We start from the raw sequence: 13289 nt of genomic DNA on the forward strand, positions 1-13289 counted from the left end.
GCTAAATATGAAGCTTTTCAACATTTTGCATCTCCACAACGCAAAACATGCATTTTTGTGATTTGGGTGCCCGTTTCGTTAAGTTTGCATATGGGGACACTTAGGTTGCTGAAAAATTTAAATTTTGACGTGACAGTTTTTCAACATTCTGTATCCCTGAGAAGCAAAACACATTTACTAGAGCAATTGGATTCATGATCTAAATTTAACAAAAATGACAAGTTTCCTTTTTTTGTAGGAAATTATACCCTTTTAATTCATACTAGCATCTACATAATGGTTGTTGAATACTTCACAATATATTAAATTGAGATGGTATGGTACATGCATACAATCCAAGCTGTATGAGAACCCACAGTCACCAATACACAATGAAAAACAAATAAAATCCCTCAAAAAAAGAAAAAAATAAGCCATGAAACAGTTGAGTGCTGTATAGACAAGCACATCAGCTTTAATACAGCGGGGGGCTATAGGGTTCATCTCCAGCAATGTCTCGTTTCTTATCGAGGAAAAAGGGGGAAAAGTCACAGTCACACGCGATTGCCACTCACACGAGACATCACTATAAACACTCTCTTGTGATGCTTTGCCAGAAAGTACTCATATGCTGTGCCTTGCTTGAGCCCCAGGGGTTAAAATAAATGTTTTGAGACATGTATTCCTGTAGATCATTTCAACTAAAACTTCCAGAAATGGCCAGATATCCACAGAGATTAACATTTAGCACACTTCACCCACCATTACCCATGTGAAACGTTTTAACCACCTGACGTGACTTTTTGTGCATTACAAGCCCTAAGTCCCTAGTGTGCCTGAGCACCAATGGGAGACATAACAGGGTTACCCCAACAGTCATTTCAAGCAGCCTTAACCACATTTAAGTGTATCAACAAAATTGTTTATACCTTAGCAAAAGGTAACACAGTTCAAGAATGCACACTACTCAAAACATTCCTTTTGCTTTTGCAATTAAAGAAAAGGAAAAAAAAACATTACTTTTAATATATTAACATTGCTGGAGTAAATTTAGCGTTCCTAAATCAAATCTGTGTAATCCATTGATTTCTCTTTCACAGAAAGAACTTAGATACCGGGGCTTGACAAGGTATACAGTAAGCAAAGGGAGTGTTATCAAAATAATAATAATAATAATAATAATAATAATAAGACATTCAAGTACAGTAAGATTTATGCTTGAAAATACAAAACTATGTGGGAAAGCATTAAAATCATGTGACAATCAGAATGGCATTAAAAAAAGCTGAAGTGCTAGATCACCTTTTGTTCCTTCACCAAACATTTACCAGCACCACTGCTGTCTAGAAACAGTTGCCAAGGTGGCTGTATGGGCAGCGCCCAGCCTACTGAACAGGATGACATCCCTCTTCAGTGAGAGGGACTATGGCTCCTTGTGTTTCTGGGTACCAGACTGCAGCTAAGCTCCTCCTACAGCAGCATCTCAGATGTTGCAGAGGCAGTACAGCTGAAGTCACGCCCCCTTACTCTCCATAATCCTGAGTCAACATATTGCTTCTCTTCGACGTTCATTTCTTCTTTTCTTCAAAACGTTTGCATTAACAGAAAAAAAAAGTTTTACATCCACAGACACAGGAAAGCCTTTTAAAGGTTTTCTTTAAATATATAAACTTCTCCATTAGAAGCTGGGTCAGCTTTTGCTTTTCAGTTTTTTAGTATGTTTTTAAAGATTTTATTTCTAGTGTGCATATCTTTCTCCATCATCATACATTAAACATGGAGTCTTTTTGGGTCCAGACTGATCAAAGCATCCATTTGGTGCGTTTAGTCCACGGCCCTTTAAAAGGTAACAGCTGAGGTCAAGCTCAGTTGTGCTGCAATGTATTGGACTCTATAGGAGGGGCAGAGTCATACAGAGTGTCTGTGTCATGTGTGGGCTCTCCAGCAAGTGTGCATGGGTTTGACAATGTCCCTGCTCCACAGTCACAGAAAAACCTATAGTGAAGAGAAAGTTATTAATATCCCTGAATGGAACTATTAAAAGTCACAATGCAGTTAAATTCTTGCACAGTTCAAATATAACCTATTGACTGTTTATTACAAAGAACTACTAGGCATGAGCAATACAAACTGACAAAATGTCATTTTCATGATTATGAACATATCATCAGTTTGAGTATTCTATCGTGATATAGCCTAAATACTTGTTTCCTTGTGTAATTAACAGTTGCGTACAAGTCTGTTGTTTGTATAATTCTATTTAGTGCAGCTGCACTAACCTGTCGTGCCGATTGAACTCAACATCATGTCCTTGATGGCACTTCTTGATGCAGTTCAGGCAGATGGAATTACGGTCTGTGGTATTACATGTGTGACACCTACAAGAGATGAAATGGAGGTTTTGATTGGTTGATATGCTCATCAGATAAAAATGTATGCTGTTGGGGGTTGGGGGCATTTACCTATAAAAATCGTGCATCGGGTAGCTGGTGTAACTGGAAATCTTATACAGGCACTGCCCCCTAGAGACAGCTTTTTCAATGGCATCTTGGTTGTTCATTATCTTGTTATCTGTGGAGGAAAATGCACAGTCAAAACAGCTAGAAACTCAAAATGCTACTGTTGGAAATATCCACCAGCAGATGACCTCTGTATGAAACTGTACATGGAACATCTTATAGTCCCTCCTCTTCTTTTCTTTCTAGATTTAAACTCCCATCTGGAGGAAATATCTGGTATTTCTAGAAAATCAATGCCCTCTACCTGTCAGTTGGACTCATTTCCTACTTATATGGTTAAATCCTGTTTGCCCTCTCTTTCCTCTCTGGTAACTAACATCATGCATTCCTTCCCTATTTCTGGTCTCATTCCTTTATCTCTTGAAACAGCCATCATAGAAAGAAAGAAACCTGGACTCTTACAACATAAATTTTCTTCCAATCTCAAATTTACCTTTCATCTCTAAAATCACTTGAAAAAACTGTCCAGCCTCACACCTACTCTCCTAGTAGGTGGTAGTGTAGTGGATTTAAGCTGAATCTTCAGAGTAGCAACAAGTCTGTGGTCAGAATTCACAAACTAGGCATTTCTGTAGACCCTGCAGTTCTGAAGGAGCTTCCAATGTCTGCCAGTGAGGATGTGATCGATCTCCTTCGCTGCACCACCAGCATTGGAGTACCAAGTCCAATGATGCGGCTCAGGGCAATGGAACCAGGATCCAGCGACGGGCAGCCCCGACCTTTCGCAAAGTCAAGGAACATGGAGCCACTCTCACCCTGGTCTCCAGACCCATGGGGACTGAAACAGTCCTGAGAGCCAGCCCTGTCAGTGCCAGTGGTCACTTTGAAGATGTTACCCATAACCAGAGTGTCACCTCGTGGGCACTCTTCAACCACTAAGTGAAGTTGCGAGTAAAATGTCTCCCTCAATGAGACATCACTTAATGTGATCAGAGCATATACTGAAACAACAGACAAGACACCCAAGGAGTGCCTTAGCCGGAGTCTCATAATACACTCATTGAAAGGAGTGACATCAGACACCATCCGGAGGAGCCGATCTGCTACAGCAATGGCTACTCCCCGAGTATGGCAGCCATCAGTCTGACCAGACCAAAAGTAGGTATACCCACCTACAGAGATCCGGCCACTCCCCAGTCTGCGGGAATGTTGCTACCAAAATGCAGAGTTTACGAAGCACACAAATTATATAAAAACCTCGAGTGGCATAGGAAGCTGACCTGATCTGAACACCAGAGTACATGTGATTGTAGATGTCATTGTCTTCTAGAACACCATGTCCATTGTCATAAAAATATACTCCAACCTGTAAAATATAAAATATACAATAAGATGCTCTCCTGCCAATGGAGAGCTGGGATAAAATGAATGTTACAATAATTTATAATTTAGTAAATAAAACAATGCAACATAAACAAGAGATTAATAAAAAAGTAGCAGGTCCCACCCACTTACATCCAACTGAACTGCTAACCCTGAGCCAGAATGAGCACTTTCAGCCATTACCTGCTTTCCGCTGTGTATCCGGTTCCGCCGCAGAACCGGTGTGCTTCCGGTGGTCACCCACACACCCGCCAGGGTGTTACTGTACACTTCATTCTCCTCGATTACACCCTGACCCTTTTCGTGCTGCAAGGTAGAAGCCACACCACATGGTACAGTCAGAATCTCCTCTTCTGACTGGCAGGGTTCTCACTCGAACAATCATTTATTTTTAGCTGCGTTAAACAGAAACAAGAGGTCCCTCCCTGACATCACTGTATTTACATACTCATTCAGAGAGCGTTCACACTCAGAGCTCACACAGCATTCACTTGCACATCATGGCACCATGTGTTAATTCCACATGTTGTTTGTGCAGCTACACGTAGAAATTAATATGCGTATGTGAAACGCAGTACCACCAAAAATCTTGGGGGCAGTATGGTCAACTTATGTTACTGAACTGTTTATATATGGTACAGTTAGTATTAAAGTAGCAACTGATCTATCTATTTTTTTTGAGTGGCCAGAAGATATTAAAAATGCAATATTTTCGGAGGCAAAAGGAAAAAAAAAAAGTATTCCAAGCACTACTGTGTGAGCTGAACAGCAGCTTCAAAATGTACTGGCAGTTTAAGTTTCTTCTGCTTTCTATGGAGAATGCTGCAGCAGTATTACAGAGTCAGCAACTCGCTGTGGACGCAGTGAGTGTACAACATTCATGCCACAACCGTGAACTACGCATTCAAGTATGAGCAGCTGCACCGCTGACGTAGTGACAACACACATAGGCATAAGGGTTGCGAGTCGGCCTGTCACAATTATTACATAATCACCTAATTGACATTATGCAAAATATAATTGTGGTCAGCTCAAATAATCAGTAGAATCGTCTCCACTCATATAAAAATAGAAATATGACTGTTCTGTCTCATTCACCTATCACTATTTCCATGTTGTTTTCTACCAGGTAATGCTTGGCTGGCTTTTGTTTAATGACATCATCTCATTGTGTTTCTGAACCAATCCATACCACCTGCCCTATTAGTACCTCGCACATGTGCGCATGTGCAGCATTAGGCTTCTCAGCAAATGCGGTGCCCCATTTGTACACTTAGTTTCACAACATTTTCATGACCCAGCCTGATCCCGTTAGAGTTTCATTTCACCACTTCAGGTTCATTTTATGGGCTGCTTGCTCGTGAGTGATCTTCACCAGCCCAGAATATCAGGCAGATATTCCAATTTTGGATTCTTTGTGTTCTCTGTCTGTTTAATACAAGTTCTGCATAGCACTTTCACATGTGCCTGAGTACGTGTTTATGCGTCTCATTATGGAGAGATGACTGTTTATGTCCCTGACGGCTGCCACTATTATGCTGCAGCAGAGTCAGCATATTATGGCTACAGGACAAATAACTAAAGAAATGTGTATTATTTTTCTATTCATTTATGATCCCACTGCTTTGGAGTGATATAAGCAGGCGCACATAACTGGTATGCAAGTTAGCATTCACTGTAAAGCGATAAACATGGAAATTTCGTGTTGCAGCAGTGCAAATGCGTATATATTTTATGTGCATTTGTGTTGTAAAGACAAGAAATTACCATGCATTTTAACCTTTATGTGGCTAATCTGTGCTTCTTTAGAAGTATAAAGGTTAACTCACAGTGCACATGCAGTCATTTCTTGTCATGAGAGCATGAATGCATTTAATGAATGCGCATTTAAAGAATGCATACTCGTGTATCAGTTATGTGCATCCGTGGATATAAATATGGCTGAAACTAACACAAAATACACCAAACTTCATATTTCAGTTTAGAGTGAACTAAAGCTATCTGTATACCAAAATTCTGTGTCACTGGATAGCAGAAATTTCAACTGATGAAAATATGAACTAACATTTCAGATATTGGATATTTAGATAATAGTACTGACCAAAAAAAACTGGAAATAGACAACCGGAGTGAACACTTAAATAAAATGGATTTTTTATTTTTTTTTGGTTAAGTCAACGGAATCATTAGCGCTGATAGTCTGTAGCATGTTTCACAAAGCCGGCTTTCTTGCTTAACCAGATAACTTGTCTGATATAAGGTACTGCATAGTTTAAATTAATTTTATTTTCATTCACTTACATTTACCCCAGACTACCTTAATTCCAATAAGTAATTCAGCTAAGTTTGCTGTAAATGTAAACGATACGATTTGCCATGGGGGCGGCATGGTGGTGCAGTGGTTAGTACTTTTGCCTCACACCTCTGGGACCCGGGTTCAAGTCTCCGCCAGGGTTACATGTATGTGGAGTTTGCATGTTCTCTCCATGTCGTCGTGGGGTTTCCTCAGGGTACTCCGGTTTCCCCCTCACAGTCCAAAAGCATGCTGAGGCTAATTGAAGTTGCCAAATTGCCCGTAGGTGTGTATGTGTGAGTGAATGGTGTGTGAGTGTGCCCTGTGATGGGCTGGCCCCCCATCCTGGGTTGTTCCCTGCCTCATGCCCATTGCTTCCGGGATAGGCTCCGGACCACCGCGACCCAGTAGGATAAGCGGTTTGGAAAATGGATGGATGGATGGATGGATGACTTGCCATAAAATGGCAGGATGAGCAAATAGGGCAGGGCAGACGTGTGAAGTAAAATTGGGCAGGTGGTTTGGGATCAGGAAGAGATAATAGCAATTGTCTATTGCCAGGCATTTAACATTAAATTTTTTTTTCCTTTCTTATTTAACTTATTTGTTAATGTTACATCAGGTCTCTACAATTTTTGTTTAAAGCTTAAAAGGCAAATGCATTTTTTATTTCTTTGCAAGGTGTATATGCAATATTCAACTATTATTAGGCTAACTCTAGTCTGATAGTGTTATAAAATAAACAGAAAAAACAAATCATTAATCGCAATTATTTTTATGACAATCGTCAACTAAAATTTCACGATGGTGACTGTCCCAGGGGGGAGCATGAAGTACAAAGCAGCCCTAAGAGTTGCATGTGTGACTAAGGATACACATGGGAATGAGGAAATTTCCATACTACATAGATGCCTCCATGCTGCCCATCATGGATTTTGTTCTGTCGAACGATAGGGCAGCTGTTGGTCCGGATCTGGATCCCTGCCAAGGCGTTGCCGTGGATGTCGTTCCCTTCGATGAGGCCCCGCCCATCTCCAAATATGTAAACACCACCTTGGTTGCCATTGTAGATGGCATTTCCCCTGAATGCACAAGACAGAGAACAACTGCATGAGACACATATATCAATACTAAAGTGTATTGTAGGTGTTTTCATGTTTATGGTACCAGGCTTCCATTGGAGTAGTCCAGACAAAACAACCAAATCAGTTCAAAACAGTTAGGATAGAAGTACCATTCATGCGATAAAATGAAGAAAAGACTGGATAGAGGAATCCCAATAAACGGATGTATAAATAAAGATGCTAACCTGATAGTGGGGTCACTGTTAGATGTGATCCAGACTCCAGCAAAGTTATTCGCATAGATCTTATTGTCGATGAACTGGCCACGACCCTTTTCATGCACATAGATGCCCCCTGTCTGTCCATGGTGGATCTCACAGCGCACCACTGTGGGGTTTGCGTAAGCCTTCACCTCAAAGCCAGCGATACGATTCCGGTGGATGTTGCAGCTCTCGAAGTAGCCCTGCAGAGAACACACATCACACACCAAAATGTACAACAGTGTCAAGCAAAAATCCTATGAACCAGGTAAAAGTATAAACACCTGACTTTTAGGTTTAGAGAGATTTATCTAAACAGGCATAGCTCATGTTATTTTCCCACATCAAGCAGCTTGACTGTATACACTAGATAGAGACCCTTGGTTTTGAAAGCATGATGTTTAGCAATCACAAAAAGTACCCTAAGATTATGGGATGAAACAGGAGCACCCCAAAGAATTGTGCATAACATGCAAACTCCAACAAGAATGGGGGTGAGATTCAAACCCCCAGCTCTGAAGCTGTGGCAACAGACACCTGCTTAGCCACCAAACTCTCTCAAGAAAATTTACTTATTCAAAAGCTATTAAGAAGTTAATTGTAGAAGATACCAGCATTCCCCACAGCAGGCATCCGCAATTCTAATCCTGGTAGACTCAAGAATGTTGTTCTGTCTAATATTAAAAATCCTGTAACCACAATGTGACAGAAAACAAATGCAACAAAGCCAGTGCATTTACCATGCCATGGTCGAAGGTGAACACTCCAACATCCCTTCCATGATGAATGTGGTTTCGTCGGATGATGGGGTTGCCGTGGTTTTTCACCAAGATGCCTGCCAGAGCATTGTTGGAGATCTCATTGTCCTCATATACACCCTGGAAACAGATGTGGTGGTGGGGGGGGACACTGATTAGGAACAGAGACATGCAACTTCATAGCACTAATTTCCTGCAGGGCATAAAGATGCACTGTGTAACTGTTCTCCAATCATTATTAGCCAATGGTGGCTTATTTTTATAAGGCAGATTCAGTTGGAAAAGAAATTGAAAGAAAGAAAGACAAAGAAAGAAAGTTACTTATTCATTGTTACCTTAGATGACTCAAAGATGTGGGGATACTATTATAAGGGATAGCTCAAGGTGGGCACACGCTTTGCCTGACACCTGAATCCGAAGTGCAATGTAATATACTATTTATCACCTATAAAGCCTTAAATACACTTGTACAAATTCACCTTGCAGATCTGCTTTTTCAAAATGATCCTAATTTCTTTTTATAAAATGCTAATTATTTACCTTCACCAAACATTTATAGCCAAAACAACAACAGAGCCAAATACAGAACTCCTGATTTAAGGAATAATTTTCAGATTATTACATTTCTGAAGCACTAATCACAGGTGATCACCAAAACTAGCGGTTCCATTTCTGGTTTAATTTTTGTGGTACACCTTCTGCCTCTCATCGTTTTACTATGTTGCCATTGTTAAGTTACTTCTGCATTACACTTGGTTGGCTACACTACCACATACAACACAGTACTCATGTTCACTTTACTCCTATACTTTCTGCCTTGTGCTTGGGAACAGTCCAATCACCAGAACATTATTGCGTACCCCAATTAGCCACTCAGACCCAGAATATAAAAACATCTTCATTAACTAAATGTTATACAGCTTTTATTACTGTATTATTGCTTTTTATGTAGTAACAGTCACTTATGTCCACTGGCATTCTCAGCATTGACAGGAAATGATAGAATCAAAGACTACATCAATGTTACTCCCAAAGCATTACAGCATTACAGCAATGTTACTGCCAAGTTTTGAGAGATTCATCGTACAGTTTGTAATTTGGCACAGCCAAATTTCTGTGCATGTTCCCCTCCCTGGGGAAGTGTGTTGCTCAGTCTGTGGAAGCTCAGGAAGTGTTTGTGTCTGTGACTGGAAGGTCACCGGCTGAAAACCAAGGGTCACCAGAGTGATTTTAGCATTGGGCGCTTAAGTAAGGTCCTTAACTGGACTTTGATTAAAAGCATGTGCTATATGACAACCAAGTACAATGTGCACGCCGTGTCTCTTTGAGGCAAAGTATGTCATGCCTGTGCATAGTCTGTGATGTAAAGTCCCACGTTCTCACAGTCGCTGATGTTGCAGTGCTTGATAGTGGGACAGGCGCCCTGACCACTTACACATACTGCGGAACCCACTGTTGAAAGAGAACAGAGAACATTAGCTGAAACATCTGAACTATTATGCTTATGGGAAATCTGTAATTAACTTTTAAAAAAAGAAAAATGAGTCAGATGGATGTATAGACTGCCATACCTGTACATGTGCTCCGTATGACACAGTAATCTATAATCAGGCTGCAGTTTACAGTGATCTCTAAACAGTAGTGGACATTGTGATGTTAGGCAGACTTGTCATCAGGGTTGAACTATCGGAAACAAACACAAATACAGACCAACAAACTTCCAGTATTATTTATTTATTTTTAATTAAAGGTGCATACTACAAATAAAGTTCTAAATCCTAAACAGGGACATAATATCTGTACTAAAGAGAAGATGGAAGATGAAATGAGTCTGAACAGGACAACAGGCACCCACCCTAATAGTCATGTAGCCCACATAGGCATCCTCAGATCCTTCCATGAATACGAATGTGGAGTCCCGGGTGTTCTCAATAATCACCTTATCCGCTACCTTCCCAGGTGCTAAAGGGTTTGTAATAAAAAGGGCAGAAATTCTTTGGGTCACAAAAAGAGTGAGGGGAAAGATATTTTACGTGAGCATAACACAATCTAGCCTACAAAGAGCAGATTTGAAATATATTCTTTATACAGTTTCATCTTTCATCATACATGAAAAACAAGCTATACCAGCAAACACACAACCTTAACCACTCAGCAGAAACTCCACAAGTTAACATACCAGCGCCAATCATGGTAATGGGTGACTCGATGTAGATCCACTCGTCATTGTAAATCCCAGAGTGGACAAATATAAGCCCCTCAAAACGAGCTTCCTGTACGCCACCAAGAGCATCTTCGATGGTGTCGTAGTACTGAAGGGACATTAGCATCAGCATAATGGAGTGTGGAGAGGAAGAGAGCCTTTAAAAATGTAGAAAGTTCATATTTTCCCATATACCAATGAGTAGCACTACTTTCCATAACCAGATTAACTATAATTTTCATCAACGGTTATGTGTTTCCAGAGAGACCAATTCAGGATCTATCAAAATACGGGCTTTTGAGAAAAGATTTGTCTAAGAGACCATGACAATAATGGGAAAATTCAATAAAATCATGAGATTTGCTCAATAAATAATGAAGAAAACAAGATTCTGTGATGGAGATATAGTCTTACCAACATGTTCTCCCGTCCTTTGTACCTGGCAGGGTTGCTGTAGAAATGCTCAGCAAAGCCAGGCTTCACATGAGCTCCCTTGCACTGCAAACAAGTTAAGAAGAAACACCCTCAGAGTGTAAGGTAATGCAGCACCTGGGTGGACAGATTATATGTAACGACACCGAGGGTACTCAGACAAATTAATCAGATAAAACTGCTACAGGGAAAGGTACATGAGCTTGCACACAGGAGACACACACCGGCTGCTGAAAGCTCTCTTTCCAGGGGTTTGACTGCTCATACTCCTCAGGATTGATCTGGTAGAACTTTCCAGGCTCAGGGTGCATCATGGGGCGTGTGTACTCAAATACCTCCATGTAAAGTCTCTTCCTATGAAATGGAGACAGAACATATGGATCAGATGAACTCCACTCAAGGTCACACAAAAAGCTCTCTATATACAATTCACTACATATATACATTAACAACAGCTAAAGAAACAAAGACAATTTAATGTAGCAAATTATCCATGGCCCTCAAAATCCACGACTGGGGTGGAAGGTAGCATGAGGCTGGCTCACCAGAGGATGGGGTCATTGGCCAGTTCACTGAAGCGCTTGCACACACGTGCTGCCTGACAGAGGTCCTGCTCCAACAGGTAGGAGAAGATCTTCAGGACCACCTCATCGGGCAGCTTCTCCTGGAGGTACTGCTCAGCTGGAGCAGCTGATGGGGAACAGACCAGACATTTTTATTAAATCAATTTTACCACCAGCCCAGAAACCAAGGACCACTCATTAGCCGGCACTAACCTGGCAGATCCAGAGATTTCCCTGAGATCCGGGGCCTCTTGGCTCGAGGCCCAAAGGTTTCTGTGGCTGAAGTAGAGGCTCCCTGCAAAGAGAAGCAGTGGTGAAGGGAGATGATCACATCCTACCATAACTGAAGAAGAACTGGGAATCAGTGGGGACAGTAACTGTACATTGCTGACCTATACAAATACAATAAAACAGCAGGTCAACAGAAGAAAAGGCAGATAACAACCAACCTCCATGGGGCTCTTTCCTGGGCAAGCAGTCCGCTTGGACAACAGGGACTTTCTTCGTAGTTGATAGGGACTATTTTGAGCTCCAGGACCAGATTCTTCAGCAACCATGTCTGCAGGAACTTCATCATCTATGGCCAGAAAAAAACATACAGACCGTCAGTGTGGCAGTTTCAAAGTTCTGTGTAGTTGTAATAATAAATGGTGAGATTTCCAGACTGCCAATTGCACTAGGACTTTGTCAATGTGCAATATTAATATTGATACTGCATGTTGTGCATGTGACGCGATACGTCGGCGGTAGAGGCGCACGGGTAAGGTGATGAGCGGAGAGGCAAGCAAGCAGGCAGACTTAGGGCAAACGGGGATTTATTAGGACCACAAGGACTCGGGAGACATCACACGCTGACGGACATCAATGACGGACACCGCTAACAGGTAAGACCAGGACTTAAAACCAGACAAGACTAATCAAAGTAATCAGATACAGCGGGGTACAATCAGGGAAATACACGTGGGAAGGCAGGGGGCGTGGCACACACGAGGAGCGGACGAGCCGGGCATGACAGTGCACATGAACGTGTCACATCGCATGAACCAGAACAGTCAGCTATGCCGAGGTTAGGCATTATCGCCATAGTATCCAGACATTATATAACTTTATATATTTAAGTAACATTACTATGCAATACAGTAGCACTATTTTGAAATATTGCTGATAACATCTGTTCAGTACGTGGGGGGGGGGGGGGTGCGGAACACAGATAATAATATATGGATATAATAATAATAATAATATATATTATATCGATAATAATCGATATGTTGCTAAAACATTTTCACTATCATAGGTAAGGCTGTCACGATCACACCACGATCATGTCCCAATGTAATTGTGATTATATGGTGCATGTGCAATCATCACCAGGGTATTAGATGACAGGTGAAACGTTTGCCCAGACGCCACCGTTCTGGTACTATACGGACATTTACTTACACCCGCAGTTTGGTAAGCAGATTAGTGGTGTCCCTAAAATATTAACGAGATGCATATTGTGATGCCCAAAAGTTAGTGATCTGTATACATTTGCCATATTATTATGTTTAATAAACGTGTCTGATTTTAAACTGCAAAAAGTACCGCCACACCACCATCTTTTTACCTTGTTTGTCCACAATCTCTCCTCTTACAAAAGACGTTCAGTGCCACTCCAGTGCTTATTGCTTCCATGACTTTCTAGAACAATAGCATGTGGCTCCAGTAACTGAATTTAATAAGCATAAGGATACTCTGAATTTATACAAACTACTTGCTTTTGGATGTCACAATACGCTTCTCGTTAATATCTTAGGCACACTAGTAATATGCTTACCAAATTGGGCGCGTAAGTAAATGTCCGTAAAGTACCAAAAGGACGGCATCCGGACAAACGTTTCACCCGTCATCTA

General features: G+C 41.2%; 1 pseudogene; it reads right to left on the reverse strand.

The window, feature by feature from the left end:
- Nucleotides 1-1194: 1194 nt before the first annotated feature.
- LOC125746622 (F-box only protein 11-like) overlaps nt 1195-13289 on the reverse strand; it is a 61920-nt pseudogene continuing 49825 nt past the window's right edge.

This window comes from Brienomyrus brachyistius, chromosome 1 (genome assembly GCF_023856365.1).
Source record: "Brienomyrus brachyistius isolate T26 chromosome 1, BBRACH_0.4, whole genome shotgun sequence".
Taxonomy (NCBI): domain Eukaryota; kingdom Metazoa; phylum Chordata; class Actinopteri; order Osteoglossiformes; family Mormyridae; genus Brienomyrus; species Brienomyrus brachyistius.